A 6,978-nucleotide genomic window follows, 5' to 3' on the forward strand; every position below is an offset into this window, starting at 1 on the left:
ATTCCTGTTTAAGACACTCAAGAAGATAGGAATGGAAGGAAATTTCCTCAATATTATACAAGCTGTATATGAAAAATCAACAGCCAACGTGGTAATCAATGGAGAAAAGACAAAAACAATTCCACTGAAGAAGGGGACCAGACTAGGATGCCCTTTGTCCCCACTCCTATTTAACATCGTACTGGAGGTCCTAGCTAACAATGTAAGACAAAGAAAAGACATCAAAGGTATTTGGGGAAGGAAGAGGCGAAACTATCGTTATTCACAGATGATATGATTTTATAGATCGAATATCCCAAAAACTATACAAGAGGAGTGTTAGAAGTGATAGAGGAATATGGCAGAGTGGTAGGATACAAGATCAACAAACAGAAGTCTATCGGACTGCTATACACATCAGACAAGATCACAGAAGAGTCAATTAAAAAGGTAGTATCCTTTACAACAGCCAAGCACACATTGAAATATCTAGGGATATACCTAACTAAAAAAACCCAAAAGATTTGTACGAGGAAAACTATAGAACACTATTACAAGAAACCAAGAGTGGCCTCAAAAAATGGAAGAATATCCCATGCTCGTGAATTGGAAGACTCAATATAATAAAGATGTCAGTTCTGCCCAAGGCACTATATAACTTTAATGCTATCCCAATACAAATAGCATCATCCTTCTTCAAAGAATTGGATACGCTGATTACCAACTTTATATGTCGAGGAAAGAAGCCCAGAATTAGCAGAGAACTCCTCAAGAAGAAGGCCAAAGTGGGAGGGCTTTCTCTACCTGACTTTAGCACATATTATACAGCCACAGTGATAAAAACAGTGCAAGACTGGTATAATGACAAATATTCAGACCAATGGACAACAGCTGAAAACCCAGAAATAAAACATCAGCAAACAGACAACTGATTTTTGATAAGGACCCAAAAAATATCAAATGGGAAGCAGAAGCCTTCTTCAATAAGTGGTGCTGGAAAAAATGGATATCTACCTGCAGAAAAAGAAGCAAGACCCTTATCTCACTCCATGTACAAGATGGAACACAGACCTTGAGGTGAAACCCCAAAGTATTAGGGCCATTAATGAGGGAATTGGGGCAAACCTGAGAACCTTGGCACAGGGAATACATAGGCTATCGGAAATAGGGAAAGATACAAATACAGAGGAGTCACAAATTGACAAGTGGGATATTCTGAAGATAAATCACTGTGTACATCGAAAGAATCACTGAGAGTAGAAGAGCCCACAGACTGGGAAAACATCTTTAGCCATGACCCATCAGACAAAGGCCTTACTAACTAAAATCTACAATACTTTGCAAGCTTACAATAGGAAAAAAAATGACTGCCCACTGAGGAGGTGGGCAAAGGACCTGTACAGAGGTTTCACAGAGTCTGAAATCCACATGGCCAACAAACATGTGAGAAAATGTTCCCAATCATTAGCCATTAGAGAAATGCAAATTAAAGCAACTATGAGATACCACCTAACAGCCTCAAAGATAGCCCAATACAAAAATTCAGAAAGTAACAAGTATTGGAGGGGCTGTGGGGAGATAGGGACTCTGCTCCACTGCTGGTGGTCCTGTAGGTATGTGCAGCCATTATGGAAATCGATTTGGCGATATCTAAAACAGGTGGAAATTGAGCTACCATATGACCCAGCAATCACCCTACTGAGCATATACCCAGAAGAAGCAAGAAACAAACCCGGGCCAGACATCTGTGCTCCAATGTTCATTGTGGCACAGTTCACAATTGCAAGGAGTTGGAACCAACCCAAGTTTCCATCGACAGATGAATGGATCAAAAAACTGTAGTACAAACAAACAAACAAACAAACAAACAAATAAAACTGTAGTACATACATACAATGGACTACTACTCATCCTAAAAAGCAGCTATGAACTCAAGAGGCACATTGCCGTGTGGGAAGAACTGGAGGAAATCATGCTAAGTGAAGTAAGCCAAGCACAAAAGTACAAGTACAACATGAGTCCAATGATGTAAGCTTAAAAAACAACACCCAAAAACTACAACAACAACAGGGCATAAGGGAAAAGCTAGTATATACGTACATCCCTGGGGTGATGTTCAGCAACTATGGCATGGGCCAAACCCAATCTAGGTATATATATGGCAGCCAACTAATAAGAGGGGGAAGGAAAGAGAAAAAAAAAGTCATGGGTATGGGGAGAACAGGGCACTAACCCACCCAAAGAAAGGGTATTGTTTCTATCTCCACAGGAGAGGGAGAGAGAGACCAGACTTCAACCCAGTGTGCCAAGACATGAATACAACATACCAGCATGTACCAGGGAACCAATAGAGAGGTCTGCGGGGCCTGCCCCAATCCCGACTATGTGGACACCCCCCCCCCCACCACTCAGAATAATTCACTTCAGAGTACTGCACAGGGGCTAGAGCTTGGGGAGAGGGGCGCACGCAACTGATTAGAGCATATGGGAGAAACGAAAAGGGATGGAGAGGGAGGGGAGGACATCCTGGCCCACCAAGCCCTGAGGACGATATTCCTGCTTGGAGCAGACAACACACAAAGAGGACCATAGAGCCGGCCCCACTACGAGACATGACGTCCCTCACTAAACCATAGCTCAGCGGGCGACAATACTGGAGACACAGTGCGGAAATTGTGCACATCTGACCCCATCACGCCGGGTGAAACACTAAGGGCATGTTACAGAGCAGCAAGTGGAGGAAAGTGATGAAATCCCCGGGGAATACCAAAAATAGACTTTGGAAACAGAGTGTGGCACCCCATCAGACTCGACTGGAAAACACTCGTAAAGGCTTACAAACAGACCTTGAACTATTTATAGGCTTTTCCATTTTTGTCAGGGACTTTCTTTTTGCTGTTATTGCTTTGTTGTTATTGCTGTTATTGTTTTGTTGGTTTTGACTTCCTTTGTTGTTTTATTTGGCTTTACTGGGTTTTGTGCCTATTAATGTATCTGCATATCTATCTAGATGAGAAAGGCAGGATATATAATTCAGAGATGAAAAGAATGAGACCAATGGTTCTGGGGGGGATATGGGAGAAGGGGAGGTGGGAGAAAGGAAGGGAGGGGGAAACCAACCCAGGGACAAGAGAAAAACAAGTGAACTAAAATCAACGGAGAGAAGGGCATATGATGCCTAGTGGGATTTAATCAAGGGCAATGTAGCATCAAAGAATTACTAAACTCGAATGAAGGCCAAACATGATGGTGGAACAAGAGGGAAGTAAAAAGGAAATAGAGGAAAGAATCAGGAGGCAAAGGAACATATAGATAGATAGATAGATAGATAGATAGATAGATAGATAGATAGATAGATAGATAGATAGATAGATGAATAGAACTATGTGCTCATATTTATATGTTAAGAATTTTTTAAAAAAGGATTAAGGTTGCAGATGGACATTGGGCCTTGTCTCAAGTACTCCCTCAACACAAGGACACTGTTCTAATAATCCGGCATTCTGTGATGCTCACCTTCCTGACACGATTGCTGAAGAAAAAATGGGTGCATAAGCAAATGTAGTGAAGAAAGCTGATGGTGCCCGGCTATCAAAAGATATCGTGTCTGGGGTCTTAAAGGCTTGAAGATAAACAAGCGGCAACCTAGCTGAGAAGCAACAAAGCCCACATGGAAGAAGCATACCAGCCTGTGTGATCATGAGGTGTCAATGGGATCAGGTACCAGGCAGCTAAGACTGAGAACAAAATCATACCAAAGGTGAATGTTGGGGGTGGTGGTGGCATGGAGTGGAGACCCAATGTCCATCTGTAGACAATTGGACATCCCCTCCCAGAGGGGTCACAGGAACGAGATGAGCCAGTCAGGGTGCAGTATAGCACTGATGAAACACACAACTTTCCTCTAGTTATTTGGTGCTTCCTTCCCCTTACTATCATGACATCAATTCTATCTTACAAATCAGATTAGACCAGAACATGCACACTGTGACAGATAAGAGCCCGCAACACAGGGGATCCAGGATAGATAAACCCCTCATGGCCAACAATGAGAGTAGAGATACCAGGAGGACTAGGGGAGGGTTTGGGGAATTGATCACAAGGATTAACCTATAACCCCCTCTCTGGGGGAGGAATAATGGAAAAGTGGGTGAGGGGCGACGGAGGATGATGTAAGATATGAAAATAATAATAATATATAACTTATCAAGGGTTCGTAAGGGAGAGTGGGCGGGGCAGGGAGCAGGCAGAAATGGGGAGCTGATATCAGGGACTCAAGTGGGAAGAGAATGCTTTGAAAATGATGATGCAAATGTGCTTGACTCACTGGATGAATGTGTGGCTTTTGATAAGAGATGTAAGAGCCCCCAATAAAAGTAAGAAAAAAAAAAAGAGGAAGGCTCTCAACAAGATTGATTGAGACTGGTTGCAACAATGTGTTCAAACATAAGAACAATTGTGAAGATGACTCAAGCCTTTGCAATGTTTCACTCAGTTGTACAAAGGTCTGTATGAGTTGGAACTAACAATGGCACCTAACAATAACAGGTCTTTGTAACTTTCCTTTTAAAAATTGTAACAATGTTTTCCCATTTTCTTTGAAGTTGCCTTACAAATGAAAGGCAGTATGTATTCTTTTGAAAACTACTTTACTTCCTCTCCATTATAAAGTTTTGTATCTACATTCTTCCCTCTATTTGCTTTGTGATGGTCATGCTTGTGGAATAATATTTCTGGATCCTTTGTTTTCAGTCTTGTAAGTGTGATTTACGTTGAGTACTGCTTTAACTTTGACTTCTTGCTGGTGATGTCTTGTATGTTGACGTCAGGCTGATGTATGCTGTTGCTATTGAGTCTCTCTGTTCAACAGTTTTCCCGTAGTATTTTTTTCAGTGCTTTTTGTAAGGTTTGTCCTGTTTTCACTAATTCCTTTAATTTCTCCTTATCTGGAAATATCTTTATTTCTTCCTTATTTTCCTGACTATAAAATTCTTGGTTGGCAATATTTTTTCTTTCAGAGTTTTATTTATGTTTTCCTATTACCTTCTTCCCTGCATGGTTTCTGCTGAAAAGTACAAGTTTATTTTCTTGGCTCTCCCTTTGTAGGTAATTTTTCTTTTTTTCTTGTGCTGCTCCCAGAATTCTTTCCCCATTTTTAATATTTGAACGTTTGATTATGATATGTTATGGTGATTTTCTTTGAAGGTCTACCCTGTTTGTAGTTCTTTCAGCTTATTGAATAGCTATTTTCTCCTCTTTCATTATGCCACAGAAAATTCTTCCAGCAGTTCTCAGATTATTTTATCTGTGTTTTCATTTATTTGTTTGTTTCTTCCTGTTCTGGGATTCCTATCATGTGTATGCTGTCTCTCTTAATAGTGTCCCACATAATTCTTAGACTTTGTTTGGACTTTTATGTTGCTGCTGTACTTTTTTATGGATCATTTATGGTTGGTATTGAGAGATTTTTCTTTAATTCAGCTTTACATTGCTTCAATTCTACTGCTTTGCTCCTTCAAAGTGTTGTCTATTTCTAATATCCTTTTAAAATTATTTATTAAAAGATCATTTTATTGGGGGCTCTTACAACTCTTATAACAATCCATACATCAATTGTATCAAGCATATTTGTACATATTTTGTCATCATTCTTTTCTAGACAGTTACTTTCTACGTATTACTCTTCTGTGTTTCTATTTGCTGTTTTTTGTATAGTTTATAATTTTTCATTTGTTTTGTCAGATTGTACTGGTAGCGTTTTGCTGACTTTTCCCAATGCTTTTGTTTGTTTCCGGTAGCTCACTCGATTTTTCTCTCCATCTGTTAGGCTTCTGGATTGGGTTGCCTTGGTTCTTTGCTTCATGGTGCAGAAAGAATTCACACAGCAGAAGCACTTTTGTAATCCAAGTGAGTTTTTATAAAGGAAAGGGAAAGTTTCAGGTATTACTGTCTCAAAGAGGTACACACTAATTCTGGAAAGTGTGCCAGGCTGCATGGAAGCCCTGCTGGGGTTCGCAACAGGGTATGGAAAACCATGTGGAAAGAACATCGGAACAGAAGCATGAAACCCACATGTGTGGAACTGGGGAATCCCCAGCAACCAAAAGGGGTTAAAGGGGCCCCAGAAGGCCCGTAGGTGCTTACTCGCCACACACGTGGGAGAGATTCCCACCCTGCAGCGTGCACCTGAGCAAGAGTAGGGTAAAAGAAGGCCGGCTGCGGGTCAAGAGAGTGTGCTGGGCTGCATGCCAGGCTTATTCTTTCCCGCTCCCACTGACTAGGGGAGGCATGGTTGAGGGCATTGGCTGATCTTTCTGGCTGAGTTTAGGCCCACCTGTGTGCTGTCATGTGGCTGAGCCCAGTCTGTGTGTCCAGGTGGACCTCCTACCCGGGCTAAAGGGCTTGTGTCTAAGCATGCTCAGTTTGGGTCTTTCCTATAGGTGTCTAACTAGTGTGCCTGATTTCTTTCCAACCCCTGTATTGTGTCATGAATAGCTCATTTTCATTTAGCATAGGCATTAGGGAAGACAACCCCCTTTGTTCCTAATCTAGCTACCTAGTACATCTATTGAAATTATGTCAGAATAATTTTTTTTCTGAATTCCTTTTTCGGTAGTTCCAATGACTCTTCTTCCTTATGAAGGTCTATAGTCTGTGGTCAATTATGTGTGCTATTATCTCTTGTTTCTTTGTGTGAATGGAGATTGTCATTCTTTGAGATATCGTGTTACTCTTGTATTTTTTCCTATCGTTTATGAACTGGTGGCCCTTGTCCACTAATTGTAGCTGTTGGAGGTGCAAAAGTGACTGAGTCATGTGAGGACCATTGGCTATTGTGGTAGTCCCCTAATCTGGTGTCAATTTAAGGATTAAGAGTGTAGGGGTGGAGTCTAGGCTGTCAATCTGGAGATAGCCAATGAGACTTCTGTGTGGGCATGGCCTTCTCCTGAGAATTCTGGGAAATCTGGTACATCCTCCTTGGAGGTGGAAGACACCTCT

This window comes from Echinops telfairi, unplaced genomic scaffold, assembly GCF_000313985.2.
Source record: "Echinops telfairi isolate 266 unplaced genomic scaffold, ASM31398v2 ScPeMD7_7415;HRSCAF=8453, whole genome shotgun sequence".
NCBI classification, from domain to species: Eukaryota; Metazoa; Chordata; class Mammalia; order Afrosoricida; family Tenrecidae; genus Echinops; species Echinops telfairi.